This window comes from Papaver somniferum, chromosome 9 (genome assembly GCF_003573695.1).
Source record: "Papaver somniferum cultivar HN1 chromosome 9, ASM357369v1, whole genome shotgun sequence".
NCBI lineage: Eukaryota > Viridiplantae > Streptophyta > Magnoliopsida > Ranunculales > Papaveraceae > Papaver > Papaver somniferum.
Genome location: NC_039366.1, coordinates 29,334,185 through 29,357,683, shown reverse-complemented (window position 1 = coordinate 29,357,683; position 23,499 = coordinate 29,334,185). Strand labels below are relative to the sequence as shown.

Sequence of the window (23,499 nt, the reverse complement as noted above, 5' to 3'; positions counted from 1 at the left end):
TTCTTTAGGTGAGCATGTTCGGTTGCTTAACAACGTTATTACTCTCCCGTCCTTGCTTTCCTTCGTTTTTTTAGGTTCTGACGTTTTGGTTTTGACCAAAGGAAATTTCTTTTAACAAAGGTTGAGATTTTAAAACAATCCATAAGATATTACAAAGATTGAGTTTACAGATTTTGGGTAAAGTGACAAATTTGAAAATGATCTTAGAGAATACAAGATTGGTTTGGCTTGCTGGTGTGATCAAATGTTTGTTTGATTATGTATAACCGTCTTCTAATGTCGACGACTGCAATCTTTTTTTTAATCGTCATTCTATTTATTGTTGAAAATATCAGGAGCCTAAATTAGGGGATAGATAATGATCGTCATTCCTCTGAATTTAACATTACCTGGAGCCTAGAATGGACTTGCATTCATCTCTTTGATGATTAGAGAAGATGAGTAGTGCCACTGGCGGAACTTAAGGTGTGATTAAGTTCATCTTAAGTTGTTGTTTTTCGATATCATGAGATAATTTTAATAGCATGCTTGGTATGTGTTTAGGTACTTTTCGAGGGAGCTTAAGAACGTGGAGAAGAACAATGGACAAGTTGTATGTGGTGTACAAACTGGTGCACCTTGTCTTGTCTTTGGATTTTCTGGATTTTTGTAGATGTACATGTTTATACAACAATGTAAACTAAAACTTAAAAAAAATGAAAATTATATAGTCATATGGGTACTCTTTTCGTAGATATCGAAAAGAGCTTTCCGAATATATAAAATTTGCGAATTTTGGATAAACGGTTCGAAAGATAATTCATTTTTTAATTATTTTTATATTATTTAAAATTATTGACATCGTCATGTGTTACTTTGGATTAAACTGTAAATATTTGGACTAAATTATAAATCTGGAAGGTTATATGCGTATTTTTCATATTTTAGATGTCTTTTGGACCAAACTGTTATTTTTCCCGATCTAATATCGTTAGGTTAGGATAGAAACGTAATTTAAATTAATCGTAACATTTTCGGGTGTTAGGCCCATTTTAAAATTTTAACATAGGAATAGGACTATAGGAGCTTGAGCCTTGCAACAAGATCACCGCCCTCAAAAGAGAACTAGAGAAGTCTCTATCAATCAACAAGGTTGCAAATTCGTAAACTAGAGACAAACGGTTTGATTAAATTGAGATGGAAAAATGAAGAAACAGTTAGGCAACCAAGTGACATATTACTATTAGACTGTTAACCAAAAGAAACCCAAACATTCTTCATGCCTCCAATCTTAGCCTAGTAAATCTTAGCCTCATAAATCTCATCCACAGTATGAGACATGTGATTACTTAAAACTCTTGATTCACCACACACCAGATTATATACATACGAAGCACAATACAAGATGCATTCTCGTAGACCATAGGAAACGAAAACAAAAACTAAACTACTAACAGAACAAATTACCAAGCTAGTGGAACTGGTTCGACATGTGGATCAGATTGAACCTTTAGAGAGTCAAGGAAAAGCCTAGCAGCTTCAATTATTACTAGACTATCAACATAATGTTGTCGACAGGCTGCCTTGTAAACATCTGATCCAACAACAAGTTCTGTCTGAGTATCCTCTGTCTTACTTAAGGTAAAAAAAATGCTCGTTTTCCACAGAGCTCACATCGAGGTGTTAGTTTAGTTACAGTGTCGGCCACTGGTACAACATCAAGAACAGAACCAAACCTTCGTCTGCCACAAGCATAGGAATTTAAACAATAAAAGGGTTATAGAGGCACAAGTTTAAACCAGCAATTGATGCTTTGGACTAAAGAGAAACTGGAACGTATTAGCAACGAATACACTTGTTAATAACTTCACCAAGTAACTGTAAGTGTCGCAACCAAGACTTGTTTACTTTGGATGATATTTACAGCCTGTTTAGGCAATTAAACCATTTCTGTTTGTTAAAATCCCCCATTAATCACTTCTTTTCCAGACTGCTGGTTTTGAGGATTTCAGTTTTCTAACCAATAGATTACTCATGCACATTAATTGAAATGATATTAAGAAATACCCCAAGTAATCCCCATCAAGTCCTGCTACAATTATGGTCTTCCCATCATGATCAGCTACCTTTGAGCAGAAATCATAAAGGTCGTCAAAGAATTGAGCTTCGGCAATCCCTATCACATCCAGCTGTGAAACCACATACCAATAGTCATATTTTAGGAAAGCAAAGTCAATCGAACATGAACGTAAGAATCTTACTGCCCAAATTCAAATAATGTTCACTAAGACAACTGAAAGGCATCTATAAGATACATGTTTCATCAAAAGGAAATCGTTTGTTCCGGGGAAAATAGACCAATTATAATATATTAACATCCCCTAAGTAATTTTTCTAGGTGGCAAATCCACACTTGTTAAAGATGTTTACGTAACCGGGAGATAACTAACAACTCCCAGATACACAGTTCTGAGGCGCACAAGAGAGTGAGCATTCTCTTTAGGGCAACTTTTCGACATACTCAATTATACTACCATCTCTTTCTGTATACACCTAAATTTAACTTGTTTGAGCATACCAATGAAATCATAATTTTAGTTACCAGTCAACCTTCTGATAACTCAATATACCTTATCATAACCCTCATCTCCAAGCTTTGCTCTGAATGATGACAAATCTGGCATAGCCCAGCATGACAACTTTTTCCCATCATGTGTCACAATAGAGTCCAACCCATACCTCGTATCCTTGCTCGATTTGACAACCTCCACGTTCCTGAATTAAACAAATTTATAGCAAAATCAGGTTACAATTATATATGTGGCGAGACTCTCAATGTTAAGATCTCATGTTTTCCTAAATTGGCAAATACACAAACTGTTATGTGCTAAGTATGGGTTAAATACATGTATCCTAATTGTTTGAATAAATGTCTTAGCCAGACATCAGTTAGGATCTAATGATAAATTAGATCTGTCTGTATGGTTAGTAGTTGTATAATGTAGTTATTCTCTGTAATATATATATATATATATCAGTGAACCTATTGTAGAAGATAATCGGTGAATGTATTGTGTTTGAGATTTATTCTCTTTGGGGGTTGTTTTCTCATAAACATGGTTGGTTTTCTTTACAAACAAAATCAATTGTGCCACTTGTTATGATTTTTGCTAAGAACATAACATTTGGTATCAAGAGCAGCAACGATCACGAGAAGGAACAAAACACAAAGATGTTGAACGAAGCTTATTATCAAGAATTGTCGAGAATGGTTGAAGAAATGAGAGATGCTTTCAAAGATTTCAAACAAGCTTATCTAGAATCCCTTAAAAATTCTAGTTTTATTACACATAAATCACCAAAAGGAAGACTTTTCTATTTGTTTGAGTTCTTTGATATCTTTGTGAAAAAGCGGGGGTCTAACAACACAACCCAATATTTCGCTTAGCAATCTGTATGGACTAACTCCGAAATACTTTGCTAGATAATCAACTAGACAGTCAGACTCAATCTAGATTAAAGTATCTCAAGGAGTTAATATCTCTCTCTTGTTTTTGATATTACTCAAGCTAATAGAAATCAGCGAGTCCTAATCAAACACAAGGAATACTTGGACGGTACCAAAGACCAATATCCAAGGATCAATCAATATCAATCAACAACCAAAGGTTGGATTTCCAATTGATGATCTTAAAGCACAACCTGTATTATTTCAATTATATAAAATATAATGCGGAAAAGAAATAACACAGACATCAGAAGTTTTGTTAACGAGAAACCGCAAATGCAGAAAAACCCCGGGACCTAGTCCAGATTGAATACACACTGTATTAAGCCGCTACGGACACTAGCCTACTCCAAGCTAACTTCGGACTGGACTATAGTTGAACCCCAATCAGTCTCCCACCGATCCAAGGTACAATTGTACTCCTACGCCTCTGATCCCAGCAGGATACTGCGCACTTGATTCCCTTAGTTGATCTCACCCACAACTAAGAGTTGCAGCAACCCAAAATCGCAGACTTGATAATAAACAAATCTGTCTCACACAGAAAAGTCTATCAAAGGATAAATTTGTCTCTCACAGAAAAACCCTAGATTTTGTTCCGTCTTAATATATAAAATCAAGGTGAACAGGAACCAATTGATAATCCGGTCTTATATTCCCGAGGAACAACCTAGATTAATCAATCACCTCTCAACAATCCTTCCTGACTACACAAGCGGTTTGTCAAGGAATCACAAACAGTGATACGAAGATGTTTGTGACTTCTTTATCTTGCCTATCGGAGAACTCTCACGATCTCAAGACAATCAAAGATTGTACTCGTACGATAGAAGATGCAAGATCAGATCACACAACTACGATAAAAGTAGTATCGGTCTGGCTTCTCTAACCTGGTTTTAGAGAAGAAAACCAAAGTTTAAAGGAGAATCGACTCTAGAGAGCGCACTAGTATCACACAGACGTGTGGGGATTAATTTTGCACGATGCTAGATGTCTCCTTTATATAGCCTTCAAATCAGGGTTTTGCCTTAGTTACAAAGCAATCTATATTCACCGTTAGATGAAAACCTGATTTAGATTTAAGCTAAAATTTCTCAACCGTTAGATCGAAAACTTAGCTTGTCACACACACTTGGGTAGACGTTTACCAGGTTTGTGAAAACCATGCCCAAACGTGTACGTGTAAGTTGGTTCAACATAGTAACCCAAAAGGTTAACCATATGAGCATTTCATATTAACCTAGTTCTTCTTCACCATAACTAGTTCAATTGACTCAAATGAACTAGTTAGACAGTTTTTCAATTCCTATGAGATCTTATGTAACTACACAAGACACAATTGAAACAAATATGATTCGATTCGATGAATCGGCTCATGAACTTTATAGCCACGGTTTGCATAAATTATTCCTTAGTAATTTAAGTTTCATGTTCAGAGCACATCTTTAGATCATAACCACTTAAGCTTACAAACAAGTTCGCGGACTTAAGGCAACCGACAGAGTTTTCCAAACTCAGTAGAAAATCTCAGCAAAGAGACTTCCGCCAATTCGCGTACTAGTTTCGTGGACTGAGTTCACGGACTAAACACGCAAACGAGTTTTTGGAAAATCCCAGCAAAAATTCTCGGTAAGAGAACTTCCGTCAGTTCGCGGACTGGGTTCGCGGACTTGGCAAATCCAATTCCTATGGTTTCTCTCAATCAAGAAAGTTCAAAAACTTCAGATTAAGGAATACATGGTTATGTAATCTAAACTCTCATTCCAATCATTGAGACATTCTCAGAGGACGTTATATAGCCGTTATTCACAGACCGTTCCAAGTCAGAGCAATTCTCAAAGTAATTGAAACTTTTCATGACTTTCGTCACTAAGTGAAGATAAACTTGATCAAAGCGAAACGCTTTACCAACACACGATTTCGAGAAAAAGATGAGTAGTGAATACTCAGCTCGAAATGTCAAGTGTGTATGATCCAGTCTATATAGCATATGACTTTTTGTCTCATAAGGTGTAGGAGATAGAATAGATAGACTTTTGAGTGATAAATAAGTTCAAGTCTCCACATACCTTTTTGTTGATGAAGTTCCACGGTTCCTTGAGTAGATCTTCGTCGTTGTATGATGAATCGCCATGAAGTCCTTGAGATCAACTACACTTTTTTGTCCTAGTCTGAGACTTAGCTATGATAAACTAGAACTCAAGACTCATAGTTTTGATCACTAAAATTGAAAAACATGCTTGATATAGCAACGCATGCGAGGTCGACCGAGCTATGCTCTAACAATCTCCACCTTTGTCAATTTTAGTGACAAAATTATTAATACATATGAAATACAAAAAAGATAAACTTTAGTGGCTCCTATTCCATAGTCTAATCTTCAACGTTCCTTGAAATCTTCGTCCTTCCAAGTACTCCAATGATCCCAAAGGTTGTAAGTTTAGCACCACCGTTGTTGAAGATCCGTAGCTATAACAATGAGAGAAATCGAGATTCTCGATCATCATTATATAGTGACATAGTATTATTATGTAACATCAAATTCCAATTGCATCACGACTTTAACAACAATATTATGGTGATATGTATCACTCCCCTTTAGTAAATACTCCATCTCGATCATGGAAACCACTCCCACTTACACAATGATCTGAAAACCATATGTATTTATAGTGTGAACTACATTATTTCTCCCCCTTTTTGTCAATAAAATTGGCAAAGGTAAAAGAACGGGATCATAATGAAATTTCCACAAGAGACATTTCATAAACTAAAAGAAAAAAATACATACCAACTTAATTTAGATGCAATCATAAAGCCAAAGATAAATGCATTCATCAAGGAGTTTTAAGATACAAGATAACCCCTATAAAATTCCACACCCGCAAGATATTACCATTAAGCACAAGTTCAAAAGAACTCTCCCCCATTTGATGTCATTCCCGAGAGAACAACAAGAGCGACCTTAATTTCGAAAGAAAAGAAGGATTTTTTAATTGGACACCAAAAACCATAGGAAAATGATTTTCTATATCCAAAACTCAATCAAATTAATCACAAGTAAACCCATGATTAATTTAATTGGAATACGCAACTAAGTCAAACCACAAAAGTGATCAATTTACTTCATTGTGCTCAACATAATAAAACTCACTGAGCTACGACTAAGATAACCACACAGAGATGACTACCTTAATCGTTCAAATACTCAACATAAGGAAAACCTTACGGAATATATGACTACATCAACCAATAGAACATGATTAGTATAGCCGTTCATATACTCAACACAAGAACTTGTGGAATATATGAAAACTCAACTAGATTAATTACAAGAGAACCTCTAATTAATCTAATTGGAATACACAACAAAACTAATCACTGAAGCAATCAATTTAATTGTCAAAAGATTTTGCTCGACAAAAGAAGACTTTTGGAGTAAATAACTAAATAACCAATCAAGATGATTAATTTAGTTCAATAATGCTCAACATATAGCATCTCATGGAACAACCAACAAGGCCAATATTAATCGACATAGTTGTAAGGTGCTCAACATAAGATACAAAATGGAGCCTTCACGGTAAAACATAACAAAATGGATAATGGAGATCAATACCGTGAATAACATACAAGCATCTATTATATCTTCCATCATAACGACATAATAGACTTTATCCTTGTCAAACAAAAGATTTTATCCTATTTTCCATCAAATACATGACTGCATAGGCATAACTTTTGTATTTGTCAAAAGTCCATTCGTCCTTTCATCAATACGAATACCAATTCATGAACGACTTTGCTTTTGACAACATATGGGACCTTCAAGTTCACGGGCGCAAACAATACATATCCCGTAATCAAATTGCAATATAACAAAATCATAAAGATCAATACTGCAATAACATCATCCTCCAAATATTTTTAGAATTTAATACCAATAAACCTAAAAAATAAACATAATAAGATGAAAACAAAAATAGCTATGTGTAGTCACAATTATCGCTATTGAAAGCACTAGTTATTCTTCCAACTAATCCAAAAAGAAGACATACTAGGCAACAATTCCTTTGAGAAATTCTTTATCATTTCCGAACTCCTTGTTATCGACAACCATCAGGACAAAAGTTTCACGAAGATAAGTTTCAATACCCACGAACTGTCTTGGCTGAAGAGGTCGAATTAGGGTCCTCTGAATTTCCAAATATTTAGACACGAACGTCTTTATTTCATAAATCTCCCTTCTTATTTCCTTTAACTCATCAAGAACATCGGAAAACTTCTGAGAGTTAGAAGGAACAGCCCTGGGTTTTCTTGTATTCTTTCTTTTTCTTTTCAGGGACTTGGAAACAGGAGATTTCTCTTTTTCCTTGATTGAAGACTTAACAATCATGTTGACATCCTTTCCATCTGATGACATAATGCTTTGAGAACAGTTATGAACAACTTGATTTGTGTGATGGAGTCACTTAACTCAACAAACAGTCTTATAAAGGGTGTCAAAAGGAAAAAAAGAATGTAGGGTTCGAAACCTGTTGACAGGTTCGTATACGCCCAACTCTAAAACCCTATAAAGAGTAGAATTGTCGATAATAACCCTCTTTTTTATTTGATAGACAAAAAAATAACAAATCTAAGAAAAGAATGAAACTTTTCTAAAGCCTGGATCAGCACTCAATATTGTCTCTTTTCGAACAGGCACATGACACAATATTTTCCCAACAACACAATCAAGTCGTGTTGCGATGAAAAACGATTTGTCCATCTTTTTCCTCATGGGAGGAATCCTCTGATCTCTGTTTATCAAAATAATTTGACCATATTTTATTTTCAAATGGTCTTATTCTATTCTTGGAAACCAACTTCTTAGACGAAGATAAGATCCTATATACCTCGGCGGTCTTCTGAGAAAGTTTCAGCTTCCTTGATAATCGGTCTTCTCTTCGTTGAAGTTTACTGGCGTGCCTTATTTGGTGCCTGTATCTGTAACACCTTGATAGTTCGTGTCCCTTCATCGAAAAAAACAAGCACGTCAATCTTGGATAGTATTCAGGCATCTGAGATGTGCAAGCAGCTAGACATACAGTTGATCCTGAAACATCACTGATAGGGTTTCCAGTTATCGGATTCAGTGAATCTTCCAGCTTAATTGGGTTTCTCTCTTCTCCGAACCCATTGAGGTTGATATATATATTGCTACAAGAATCAAAATCGATGTTTTCATAAAGAAGCCCTATACTTGATTTCCTATCTTCATCGGAATCATAGGTTTCAGACATTTCATCAAGTGTTACAACTAGACCTTTGTTCCCAGTGTATTTTCTACGATTTGGGCATTCGTTAGCAAAATTTCCAAAACCCTTACACTTAAAGCACTAAGGCATGTCCTCGTCATCAGCTTCGTTAACATCCCTATTTTTAGGAGGTACGCGACCGTGAGGTTTGTCTGATGACTTAGGTTTGTCTCTTGAAAACCGTTTACTTCTCTTCAACAGAAGATCCCTAAACTGTCCTGTGATCAAGGAGACTGATTTGTCAAGATCTTCATCTGAAAAATCATCCTCAGACTGATCATCCTCAGAGACATGAACACTCTTACCTTTGACAAGTAATTTAGTGTTCTTTTGTGGTTTAAAGGAAACATCCTTACCGACTTTGGATGTATGCTCATGGTCAAAGATCTTAAGCTTTCCAACCAAGGTGTTCTTGGAAAGATTATCGAGGTTATTTCCCTCAACGATGGCATGCTTCTTAGACTCGTATATAGATGGCAGTGATCTGAGAATTTTCATCACAATGTCCTTTTCAGGAATAGTCTTACCCAATGGAAAAGATGCATTAAGAATTTCAGACACTTTGTGATTAAACTCATCAAATGTTTCTTCATCTGCCATACGAAGGTTCTCCCAATTGGAATTAAGGTTTTGAATCCTAGCATCCTTTTCATTGGAGTTGCATTAAAATACGGTTTCTAAGATATCCCAAGCATCTTTAGATCTAGTGCAATTTGTCACATGATGCTGAAGATTTGGGGTAATGGCATGTATAATAGCATTCAAACCGTCGGAATTTTTCTTTGCAGCAGTTATCTCAACAACGGTGTATTCACCAATAGGTTTGGGAACGTTTACATCACCAACTTCCACAATGGGAGCATCATAGCCATTAACCACATATACCCATGATTCAAAATCACGCGATTGAAGAAAAACTCGCATAGAAATTTTCCACCATAAGTAATTGGAGCCATCGAAGACTGGTGGTACGTTAATACCTATGTCCATAGAGTCAGATCGCTACAAACACGGACTTGTTAGGTCTTAAACGTGTTTGCCTTCTCTGATACCAATTGAAAAAGAGGGGGTCTAACAACACCACCCAATATTTCGCTTAGAAATCTGTATGGACTAACTCCGAAATACTTTGCTAGAGAATCAACTAGACAGTCAGACTCAATCTAGATTAAAGTATCTCAAGGAGTTAATATCTCTCTCTTGTTTTTGATATTACTCAAGCTAATAGAAATCAGCGAGTCCTAATCAAACACAAAGAATACTTGGACGGTACCAAAGATCAATATCCAAGGATCAATCAATATCAATCAACAACCAAAGGTTGGATTTCCAATTGATGATCTTAAAGCACAACCTGTATTATTTCAATTATATAAAATATAATGCGGAAAAGAAATAACACAGACACTAGAAGTTTTGTTAACGAGGAAACCGCAAATGCAGAAAAACCCCAGGACCTAGTCCAGATTGAATACATACTGTATTAAGCCGCTACAAACACTAGTCTACTCCAAGATAACTTCGGACTGGACTATAGTTGAACCCCAATCAGTCTCCCACCGATCCAAGGTACAGTTGTACTCCTACGCCTCTGATCCCAGCAGGATACTCCGCACTTGATTCCCTTAGGTGATCTCACCCACAACTAAGAGTTGCTGCAACCCAAAATCGCAGACTTGATAATAAACAAATCTATCTCACACAGAAAAGTCTATCAAAGGATAAATCAGTCTCTCACAGAAAAATCCTAGGTTTTGTTCCGTCTTAAGATATAAAATTAAGGTGAACAGGAACCAATTGATAATCCGGTCTTATATTCCCGAAGAACAACCTAGATTAATCAATCACCTGTCAACAATACTTCTTGACTACACAAGCGGTTTGTCGAGGAATCACAAACAGTGAGACGCAGATTTTTGTGACTTCTTTATCTTACCTATCGGAGAACTTTCACGATCTCAAGCTAATCAAAGATTGTACTCGTACGATATAAGATGCAAGATAAGATCACACAACTACGATAAAAGTAGTATCGGTCTGGCTTCACAATCCCATTGAAGTCTTTAAGTCGTTAACCTGGTTTTAGAGAAGAAAACCAAAGGTTAAAGGAGAATCGACTCTAGCGAGCGCACTAGTATCACACAGACATATGGGGATTAGTTATTCACAATGCTAGATGTCTCCTTTATATAACCTTCAAATCAGGGTTTTGCCTTAGTTACAAAGCAATCCATATTCACCGTTAGATGAAAACCTGATTTGTATTCAAGATAATATTTCTCAACCGTTAGATCGAAAACTTAGCTTGTCACACACACTTGGGTATACGTTTACTAGGTTTGTGAAAACCATGCCCAAACGAGTACGTGTATGTTGGTTCAACATAGTAACCCAAAAGGTTAATCATATGAGCATTTCATATTAACCTAGTTCTTCTTCACCATAACTAGTTCAATTGACTCAAATGAACTAGTTAGAGAGTTTTTCAATTGCTATGAGATCTTATTTAACTACACAAGACACAATTGAAACAAAGATGATTCGATTCGATGAATCGTCTCATGAACTTTATAGCCACGGTTTGCATAAAACATTCCTTAGTAATTTAAGTTTCATGTTCAAAGCACATCTTTAGATCATAACCACTTAAGCTCACAAACAAGTTAGCGGACTTAAGGCAACCGGCAGAGTTTTCCAAACTCAGCAGAAAATCTCGGCAAAGAGACTTCCGCCAGTTCGCAAACTAGGTTCGCGGATTGAGTTCGCGGACTAAACATGCAAACGAGTTTTTGGAAAATCCCAGCAGAAATTCTCGGTAAGAGAACTTCCGTCAGTTCGCGGACTGGGCAAAGCCAATTCCTCCGGTTTCTCTCAATCAACAAAGTTCGAAAACTTCGGATTAAGGAATACATGGTTATGTAATCTAAACTCTCATTCCAATCATTAAGACATTCTCAGAGGACGTTATATAGCCGTTATTCACAGACCGTTTCACGTCAGAGCAATTCTCAAAGTAATTGAAACTTTTCATGATTTTCGTCACTAGGTGAAGATAAACTTGATCAAAGCGAAACGCTTTACCAACACACGATTTCGAGAAAAAGATAAGTAGTGAATACTCAACTTGAAATGTCAAGTGTGTATGATCCAGTCTATATAGCATACAACTTTTTGTCTCATAAGAAGTAGGATATACAATAGATAGACTTTTGAGTGATAGATAAGTTCAAGTCTCCACATACCTTTTTGTTGATGAAGTTCGACGGTTCCTTGAGTAGATCTTCGTCGTTGTATAATGAATCGCCATGAAGTCCTTGAGCTCAACTACACTTTTCTATCCTAATCCGAGACTTAGCTATAATAGACTAGAAATCAAGACTCATAGTTTTGATCACTAACATTGACAAACATGCTTGATATAGCAACGCATGCGAGGTCGACCGAGCTATGCTCTAACACTTTGAAGAAGCAATGAAGACCACTAGAACAAGAATTAGAGGTCTACCTGCGTTTAATATATCTGATTTTTTCGACATAATTGAATTATCAACCAACAATGAAATATTTTGTTTAGATGTTCCATCATTCCAAGTATCTACAGCCTTTGAAGCGCCATATATTTTTACCATAATTAATCGGATTCATTTGCAATTTCGTAAGCATGAAATCCACAGTTTGAAGGGAATTTGGAATGAAAGATACATGGGTCTCTTTCGTGTCGTATCAAATTCTCTTCCTTCATCAAGGTTGATTTTGATTGTCAAAACATGTTTATCTCCAACCTTGAAGATAAAGTTGAATTTCTGACAGGGGATCGTTCGTCAACTGTTTTTTTTAGGCTAATAAGTATGTGCTTTCATACTATGTTGTTAAACAGATGTTTTAGTAAATGTTTGTGTATGATATTAGTTGAAAGATACAATTCCCAGAATCTTGGAAGTGCTCTATGCCAAGTGACATCTACAACAAAAATTTTCATGGGCTTTGGAAATTCTCCGTCAATTGCCAGCGTCTACAACAAATTTTTTACAACCTTGAGGACTAGGTTGCATTGAAGAGGATGGGACAATTATGTGCTATAGAGAATATAGTATGGGCTAAACATCATTTAGGATCTAATGATAAATTAGATCTGTTTGTACGGTTAGTAGTTGTAGAATGTAGTTATTCTCTGTAATATATATATATATATATATATATATATATCAGTGACCTATTGTAAAAGATAATCGGTGAATTATTGTGTTTGAGATTTATTCTCTCTGGGGGTTGTTTTCTCATAAACAGGGTTGGTTTCCCTTACAAACCAAATCAAATGTGCTACTTGTTATGATTCTTGCTAAGAACATAACACAAACATATATAGAGCCAAAGCAAAAAAAAAAATAGGTTTAGGGAAAATACATATATAACTGCAATTGTATACAAATTAACCATCAGATCTAAGTTCTAACAACATCAAAACCGCCTAATCAACAATTCAAGCAGATCTGTAAAAAAAAAAAAATCAAACCTTCCGGTTTCTCTCTCAGACAACATCCTTCCAAGAAGAGCAGTGGTTTTCCCAGCAAACATAAGGCCAATAATTACATGATGATTTTCATATATGCACCTGCAGGTCCTATTAGTCCAAATAAACTAGAATTTTCAGTACATCATATACATACTGCTGATTTCTACTTTCAAAAGCAAAAGAAACCATCATATATTTTACTTATGTTGGTTATTCAAGCACTTTCATCGATATTGGACATATGTATTGTGGATCTATGTTACAGAAAACAAAACAAAAAAGAAACCCCACGTCACTTATAATGGTTATTCAAGCATCTTTCATCAGTTTTTTAGTAATGTACTGGTGAATCTATCCCCTAGAACACAAAATACAAATTGCATGTTACTTATGATGGTTATTCAAGCACTTTCATCAGTATTGGACATATGTACTGGTGGATCTATGTTACAGAAAACCAAAAATAGAAAACTTATGTCACTTATGATGGTTACACAAGCATTTTTTATCAGTTTTTCAATTACGCACTGGTAAATCTATCTCCTAGAACACAAACTACAAACTGCATGTCACTTATGATGATTATTCAAGCACTTTCATCAGTATCTATGTACTGGTAGATCTATATCACAGAAAACCAAAAACACAAACTGCATATCACTTATGATGATTTTCATCAATTTTTGTGTTGTGTACTGATGAATCTATCTCCTAAAACTGCTGATTTAAACAGTCAAGAGCTAAAAAAAAATACCTTATGCGCAGTGATGTATCATATTGGTTAAAATAAACTAGGTTTTTTTAGTACAACATATATGTACTACTGATTCATACCTTTTTCTGTTATTGATTTCAATACTTTTTTTTTTGTTTTTTGCTGGATGATTTGGTTTTTGGTGTTGGTGATTCTTCATAATCACCTTCTTCGTGTATGGGAGCAGTACTATCTTCGTAGATCTAGAAGAAAATCTTGATTCAATTTGGAAAAATCGAAATCTAGGTTTGGATTTTTGAGTTTTGGTTTCTCTTAGATCTGAATCTAGGTTTTTGGTTCGCGATTCTCTGATTGAATCATAAGAATTCCTCTTAAAATAGAGAAGAGAAAGGAAAAATGAAGAGAGAGGAAGAACAAAGATATTGGGTTTTTTTATGAGAGAGTGAAGAATATCGAATGATATTAGAGGCGTGTTTGGGAACAATGGGTATTCCGGTCATTTCCATGTTTTATTTAAATTTGGACCTCCTGATAAAAGAAAATTCCAGTCGGACCCTACTATAAACACTTTTTTAGGCTTACAACCCACCAATAAATTTCCCTTTTAGTTAATGGCCGAAGTGCCATTTCTTAATTTGTCAAGTTACTTACGTTTATTGACTCTTAGTTTTAGATTAGATTGGTGAGTTAGTTTTAGAATGAGAGAGAAGAAGGAGAAGAAAAGTTTTTTCAAAACTTTATGAGAAACTACGTTTTTAGATTGTTGAATTCAAAACGAGTGATATACTCCAGGAATGCGAACCTTTAACTCGTATGGTAAAGAATATATTCGTCAATGAGTTTTTGTTGTTTGAAGCTAAAATTTGGTGAAAATGAAACTTTTAAAGCTTAGTAGATTTGATATAAGTTCAGTTAGAAAAAAGTGAAGAACATGTAACTGATCTTCATTTTAATGGAGGTTAGAACTAAGTTCGGCCAAAAAAACGGATGAACAGGTACCTCTGACTTCGTTTTTGAAAAAGAGGGGGTCTAACAACCACACCCAATATTTCGATTAGCAATCTTTATGGACTAAATCCAATATACTTTCTAGAGAATCAACTAGACAGTCAGACTCAATCTAAAGAAAAGTATATCGAGGAGTTAATATCTCTCTCACTTGATTTGATCTTTACTCAAGCAAATAAGAATTTGCGAGTCTTTAGCAAATACAAGGATAATAAACTTGGATGGTACCAAAGACCAATATTCAAGGATCAATCAATTTCCAATCAACAACCAAAGGTTGGATTTCACAGTTGATCGATACAAACGCACCACCTGTGATATTTCAATTATATAACAAAATATAATGCGGAATAGAAATAACATAGACACCAGAAATTTTGTTAACGAGGAAACCGCAAATGCAGAAAAACCTCTGGACCTAATCCAGATTGAACACCACATTGTATTAAGCCGCTACAGATACTAGCCTACTACAAACTAACTTCGATCTGGACTGTAGTTGAACCCTAATCAATATCACACTGATTCAAGGTACAGTTACGCTCCTTACGTCTCTGATCCCAGAAGGATACTATGCACTTGATTCCCTTAGCTTATCTCACCCACAACCAAGAGTTGCTATTACCCAAAGTCGAAGACTTTAATAAACAAATCTATATCACACATAAAAGTCAACGATAATAGATAAATCTGTCTCCCACAGATAAACCTACAAGTTTTGTTACGTCTTTTGATAAAATCAAGGTGAACATGAACCAATTAATAAACCAGACTTATATTCCCGAAGAAAATCCTAGTATTATCAATCACCTCACAATAATCTAAATTGTATGGTAGCGAAACTAGATATTGCGGAATCACAAACGAAGAGACGAAGATGTTTGTGATTTCTTTTTATCTTGCCCTATCGGAGATATAATCTCAAGCAAATCTTAAAATTGAACTGGTACGATAGAAAACGGCAAGATCATATTGCTTAACTACAAGAGAAGTAGTTTCGTCTGGCTTCACAATCCCAATGAAGTCTTTAAGTCGTTAACCGACAGGATCTCGAGAAGAAACCTACGGTTAAAGGAGAATCGACTCTAGCAAAACCAACTAGTATCAAACAGGAGGTGTGGGGTTAGTTTTTCTAGTTGCTAGACGTCTCCCTTATATAGTTTTCAAATCAGGGTTTGCCATCCAAGTTACCTTGGTAACAAAGCATTCAATATTCACCGTTAGATGAAAAAACCTGATTTATCCAAGCTAATATCTTTCAACCGTTAGATCGAAACTTAGCTTGTCACACACACAAATGAAATGTATTCATTTAGGTTTGAGTAACCGTACCTAAACGTGTACACTTAGTTGGTTCACAAATAGTTAACCAATGGTTAGCCATATGAGCACTTTCATATTAACCGTATTCATCTTTCTCATAACTAGTTCAAATGACTCATAAGAACTAGTTCAAGAGTTGTTCAATTGCTTAGATCTTTATACATAGACACAAAAAAAAATAGGTTTGATTCACTTGAATCAATTCATGAACAATATAGCAACGGTTTGTAAAGATTGCATTCCTTATTGATTTATTGTTTAAGTTCATGAAACTACCGATTTGAGAAATATAACCAGCTTGGGTACGCGTACGGGTATGCGTACCTTAGCTACCGGATTTGAGTTGGTTTTGGTTTCCAAACTCAGCAGAACTTTTCGGGTAGAAAAGTTTCGCCAGTACGCGTATGGGTACGCGTACCTAAGGTGACTGGTTTATGAGTTCGTAAACTCCAAACTCAGCAGAATTTTTCAGGAGGAAAAGTTCCGCCAGTACGCGTACCCAACCTGTCTCCTTCACCAATACCGCATGCAAACATATGCACGCACTTGGTTTCTGGCACATGGATTTATACATTAATGTGCGAACACACTATATATGCTTATATTCACAGTTGGTTACGTAATCTCAATTCTACATTTCAATCATTGAAACATTCTTCTATAATGTTATAATAGTCGTTAGACATAAAGAATCGACTATCGTCATCAAAGCTATTTTCAAGATTGAAACGTCATCATGACTTTCGTCACGGGTAAATATGAAAATGGTTAAAGCAAAAGCTTACCAACACATATTTCGAGAAAAAGATAGGCGAGTAAACTCGGCTCGAAATAGCAAATGTGTATGTATGAAAACTATCATACTTATACGACTTTTGTCTCAAGAGTAGGAGATAGAGTAGATAGACTTTTGAGTGACAGATGAGTTCAAGTCTCCACATACCTTTTGGTCGGATGAAGTTCCACTGGTTCCTTGAGTAGTTCTTCGTCTTCGTAAGATAATCGCCATGGAGTCTGGAGCTCAACTATTCCTAACTATCCTAGACCAAGACTTAGTCATAAGTAAACTAGAAATCAAGACATATATTTTTGATCACTAACATTGACAAACATGTTTGAGATAGCAACGCATGCGAGTTCGACCGAGCAATGCTCTAACAGTTTTGATGGAGGTTAGGACTAAGTTCATCTACTAGAAGTGAAGAACTCCTAGTCGAATTTATATTTTGGGTGTGACAGATTAATGTTCGGCTTGGTCGAGTGCAAGATAATCTTAACATAAATTTCAATTTGAAATTAGGATCCAATAATTAAAGTCATATGTTCATCTATTTCGTGAGTCAGCATTTAAAGACTTGGTATGGACTGACGTTACACTCTCCGTTCTAATTTTTGGGCATGGTCAAATGTCAAGCGGTACCACACTTTCTTTGTATTCACGTAGCTTGAAAAAAAATCACAAAAAATAAGCACCAATATCTGAATATTTTTAATTATCTACGTGGTTCGACATGATTACATACGTCCATGAGGTTGAAAAATATTTATATTTAGTTATAACGATTACAAATCACTTGTTTAGCTATGATTCTCTCAAGAAGAGTTCTCTGCTTAGTCTCTCTTCACTTTCGAACTTACCAAACCTCCCTTCTCTCAAAATTTAGCATGGTATTGATAGGCGAGATGTGCATACAACAAAACTACAGTGTTAAGCATATCCGTCGAAGTGTTGTATCCTCGTCGCGAGGTATGACCCAATCTTCCCTGTGTTGTCCCGATATCTTCTTGGTATTACCCATATGTTGGTTGTCTCGATCCGAGCCTTGAGTGTATCGCAAGTCTTTCCTTATCGGGTCCCGCTCTATTTTATCCTTCTCGTTATTTTGCACGGATGTGCCAGTAGCATTTAATGCTCCGTCACCTATTTCAAACTTGACGTTGATTCCTTATTCGCTTTTCAGGTGGTGTGCTTTCAGACAAATGTGGTGGATGTCTAGATTACCACGTTGGACCTTTGGAGAGGATTTGGTGCTTCACTCTTCTTCTGCTTTGCAGATGTCTCCACGTGCCCTCGTGATATGTTACCACAATATTTTGCCTCTTTCTTCCTACTCGTGCCAAGGGCACGATGGAAAGAAACTCTTCGTTTATCCAGTAACCGTTTTCATATTGTCTTTATGACCGCCACGCCCCCCACCCTTTTTGCCGTTTACTTTCCTTTCTGGGTTGCTTCGCCCATTTATAAAGAGAAACTGAGCAGTTAAGCCTCATCATTCTTCTCTACATTGTCTGCAACTCTGCGATCTCCATTAAAGTTTCTTCAACACTTTTTGCAAACTCTTGTTTCATTCCTTTAATCGTTCTGACTTATTTATATTATTGTCATCATCATTATACTTTTCATCCCCCTTTCTCTGTTTGCGTCGTCTTCGTTGCCATTGCAGTAATCATCACTGTTATCATCATCAGAAATGACAGAGAGATCTTCATCAAGTCCTTCATTGACTGAAAAGAGGCGTGTAAGTTATTTTTTTTTTGAAGAATAATTTCCTTTGCTTGATCCTTTATTTTCGGCCTTTGATTCTGCATATGATATTCGTGATAGGATTGATTGTTATTTCGTTGATGATCAGCTGCTTCCAGACTGCATGGATGAAAAGAAGGTCGTTTCCGAATCCGTTGATATGACACTCAGTTTGTAAGCAACATCAAGGATGCTCACAATCTTCATGGTGTTGAGATTTAGCTTTTATCGGGTCAGAAAGGTGCTCTGAACAAGGATGGGTACGCTGCATTTCCTCATTCATCTACCACCAGCGTTATTACCAAAGGTCAACTCGAGGCTGGCCTTAAACCGCTCATATATCACTCTCGCGACATTTTGCATATATTGTGATGTCTCATCTTAAACCTGCTCGGTCCTTGGGTTAGTGGAGTAAAATTTTTACTCGTATTTTCGTTGAATGAGAGAGGTTGAGGTAAAGGTAAGTGCTCCAAGAGTGATCACTCGCGTACGAGCCATATGATGCTCCGAAGTGTACTGGGCAGAGCTATCCGGATAACTACAAGAGTGGCACCATTTCGGTGGGTTCTTTGGTTGGCTTCTCGGCAGGTGCTTATCGCAAAAGCGTCACCAAAATTCGGAATTGGGAAAAGGTTCCTCTGATCATCCGTGGTCCAATTTTGAGTGGGGAGCTACCTCTTCTCGATTTTCCTGCTGAGCCTTACCAGTTTTAGGTTGCAAATATTGACCCAGTGAAGGTAACATCGAAGGTAAGATTATATCCCAATATTCAATTTTCTTAGTCTGTTCTTCTAATTCCTTGTACTTGTTGCAACTTTTTGCAGCCTCCTATGAGTCTAAAGAGGTCTAGCAAAGGTGGTAAGTCCAGAGAAGAGACAGATAAGGTAACAAATACCATTTTCCTTTGTATTCTTTTAAGTATATGTACTTGTCCCTATTTGTTTCCTTATCTGACTCTGACCAATTATTTTGCAGAAGGCGAAGGTTGATGATGGTTCAGACGTTGATGATCGTGAGTTCGATCTTAGAGATGTCGTTCATATAGTTGAGGAACGTAACCAGATCGTGTCTGGTAGAAAAAATGTTGTTGAAGGTGGTAAAAGTGAAAAAGTTGATGATTGTGGTAAAACTAGTGATTCTTGAAGGGGAAATTGCCCCAGGATCAATCGTCTGCTGGTCCTCCTCAAAACACAAAAGTTGTTGGTTCCCCTGAACTGTAAGTACACTATATATTTTTGGAAGATGATGATCAATGAGTTTTCAGAATATATTTGAACAATAAATATATAATATTTTGGCACATGTTCAAATACACATAACTTCCACGTCTTGAACTTTCTTAAATAACAACTCATATTCCTAAAACTATGTAAACCCTAAAGTGTATACATAAATTGGAAATACAGTTTGCTATTAGAGATCGATCCTGCAAGAGATCCCCAGGTATGGATCGGTTCTGCTGTAGATCCCCAGGTAGGATCGGTCCAGTTATAGATCCATGAGATCAGTCCTAGTAGAGATCATTGTTTAAGAGAACAATCATTGAATATATCCTTGATTCCTTTCGACTACAAAAAAAGTTTCGTAAGTTTGTTTCCTTAAATTCATGTAGTTAAATATAGTTTTCCGGGCATGGAATCAACCTAAAGTTCAACACACAATCTAGTTTCGAATTACAAATATAGTGTTATGTCGCATTTACGAAGTTCAAAAGATAAATGTTATACATCATAATCGAATATACTAAAGTCTAAACAACTTGTATATTATTTTTGACACTTTGACCATACTATAATGATCAAGTCACTACTACTAGAGATTCATAAATATAATTTCTTATGTTATGTTTTCAATCTAAATGAATTGGAAGTAACTACGATAGAAAGTGAAACAAGTCAAGTCTGCATTACTAGCCTCGAAGGGAAGGATGATATGAATGTTGATGTCAATACCCTCTCAAGTTCTTCGGAGTAACATGAGCTTGTCTCAATACTTCTAGACTTCCTAGTCTAATCTAACGAATTTGACTTTAGTAACCAGTTCCAAGTTTTGGAGCTAAAATATGACAACCAAACCTGACATACCAACGCTTGGCAGGTTTAGCCGACTCCTCATGTTTACCCAATTGTTCATGTCTTTGTTGATTGTATAAAAACGACTCGACAACCCATTAGCATCACATTTTTGAATATTCCACGTTTCCGGACTAAAATCCATACGAATATTCCCCCAAAGCGTATTATGTTGTTGTTGAGCACCATTGGTATTATCATGCATAAAAACTACATAACCTATATAAAGAACGTGCAATTGGGGGATAGTTAAACTAATTGGGGGATATAGGAAAAAGACAAAAACGGAATTTAAATATTAAATCAAGGTCACCCCCTATCCGAATAATTTATATAATTCCTAATATACCCCTCAGTAATCATGTTTAGTGGTTAAATATAATTAGTTAAGTTAATAGATTAGTTTGATAATCATTAGAATAAATCATTATCATTGAATTTGTTGATGCAACAACATTAAATCAAGATATTTATGATCATGAAAGTTTATGTGAAAACCAACCAAGGAAAGTAAACAAGCTGAACATACAAGTGCTCCAATTACTCATGTATAAGTATTAATATATTAAAATTCGATTTTTTTTCAATGAATTCGCCTGTTACGCTGAAAAACTCAGTATTGACATGGTAAAAGTATGAACACCATGCCAACAGGGACCAAATCGACATGGTATTCATACTTTCACCATGCTGATACACAATATCCCCCAATTTTGAAATTGTAAGTACACTACTGGCACAGAAATTTCATTATCGAGCATGTCGGTAGTAGTGTCGGCATGGTCGATTAACAAGTGAACCGCGCCGGTTTGAGGACAAAAACATACAGAAAATCTGTCTGAAATAGCAAGTTTCGGCATGATATTCATCCTAAAATCCATGTCGGCACTCAGTATCAGCATGGTATTCATCCTAACAACCATGCCGGCACAAGATATCAACATGGTATTCATCATGAACACAATGTCGGGAGTGGATTGAAACTAAAACTGAAATATTTCAGTTTATGATTCTAACCCAAACAAAGTTTTCAAACAACAACAACACTTTAAATAAGATTGAGTATCACGTACCTTTTCAATAAAGCCATTTCTTCTTCTTCTTCTTGCTCAACAACAATTCAATTTAACCTATTTTTAAGAACTTGATAGGGTTTGATTTTGATTTTTAGTTTTAAATTTTAATTTAGATGGAAGGGTATTAACCTAAAGGGTATTTTAGTATTTCCGCCCTAAAAAACACCCCTTAGCGGACATTATTGGATGGGGATAGTAATTTATATCCCCCAATTCGTTTAACTATCCCTCAATTGTGTGTTCTATATAAATAGCTTTATCTTCGTCCAGACTATACTTTAGACCGCGAACTTTTGAGGATGAAATATATATTTTTGGAGTATGTTTATGTTTGTGATAAACCGACCATTTTTTTTGGATTTCTTTCTTGTGATTTAGAGATCAAGAATTGCAAGAGATTATAGAAATTTTGGACATAGAAAGTATGATTTTAGAGTTGAAAATAGTTGAATTTATAGGAAAGGAAATTAGAGTCGTTAACTAGTCGTTGTCAGCTCAAACACGTCTAACTGTCTCGACTTGAGACGACCATCGTCTAAACCAGAGTTGAGGCTCGGCTCTACCTACGCTGATCATCTTTAGTTTAAACTTTGGGATTTAAATCTTTGCTCATCCATCTTGACCATCTACTTAGGCTAGAGTGTGCATAAAATTCGGAACCGCGGATTTCATCCGCAACCGTCCGCAAAATTGCGGGTGAAAACCAATCTGCAAGAGTCTTCTGGACGGACACAGGTGAGTTTTCAAATCCGCAAGGTTTATCGGTTTGGTTGTGGTTGGGTGTAAATCCGCGAATTCACCCGCACCGTAGGTTATAACAAAAAAAGATAAAGCTCAGTTAAATAATGCCTGGCAAAACAAAGCTTATGAGCCTCCAGCCGGTGCCCTGTATTCTGCTATTTAACCTAACGAAGTTTGCTTTGAAATGAAACGAACTGAAGTTCCCCTTCGTTCAATTTCATGTTAGTTTCAGTCCAAATATCTTTTGATTTTTTTGAATGGTGTTCATATCTACATTATGGAATTCTCCTTTCGTCTTATTAGTCCCTGAATATTGATGCTACTCCAAATCAGTTACTTTGTTTTTCATTATTATGCACGCAAGTTATTTGATGAAATTCCTAGCATAGCATGTCCAAAAATTCTCTCACCGATTTTGTTTGTTTACTTTTTTTTTTCTTCCGACTAAATCCGCGGTTAAACCGCATCCGGTCCGCATTATCCGCTGATCCGCGGATGTGAAATCCGCGGGTGATTGGAACGATCACGGTTCAATTTTTCAAATCCGTAACTTTGACGGTTTGGTTGCGGGTGACCCCTAATCCGCAACCGTCAGTCTGTTGCACACCCCTAACTTAAGCCATTGTGGGGGGACTGGGGGAGAAAATAGGCGAATCTGCCCATTGCCCACCCCAAGCCCAATGGAATTGATCTTAGAAGTTACATCCAAAAACTTTACTCTCTTTTTTTCTTGTTCCCCCATC

At 36.1% G+C, this 23,499-nt stretch overlaps 1 pseudogene; it reads right to left on the bottom strand.

Annotated features, from left to right (window-relative positions):
* Positions 1 to 1,442: 1,442 nt before the first annotated feature.
* On the bottom strand, positions 1,443 to 13,486 carry LOC113311675 (annotated as a pseudogene).
* Between the last annotated feature and the right edge of the window lie 10,013 nt (positions 13,487 to 23,499).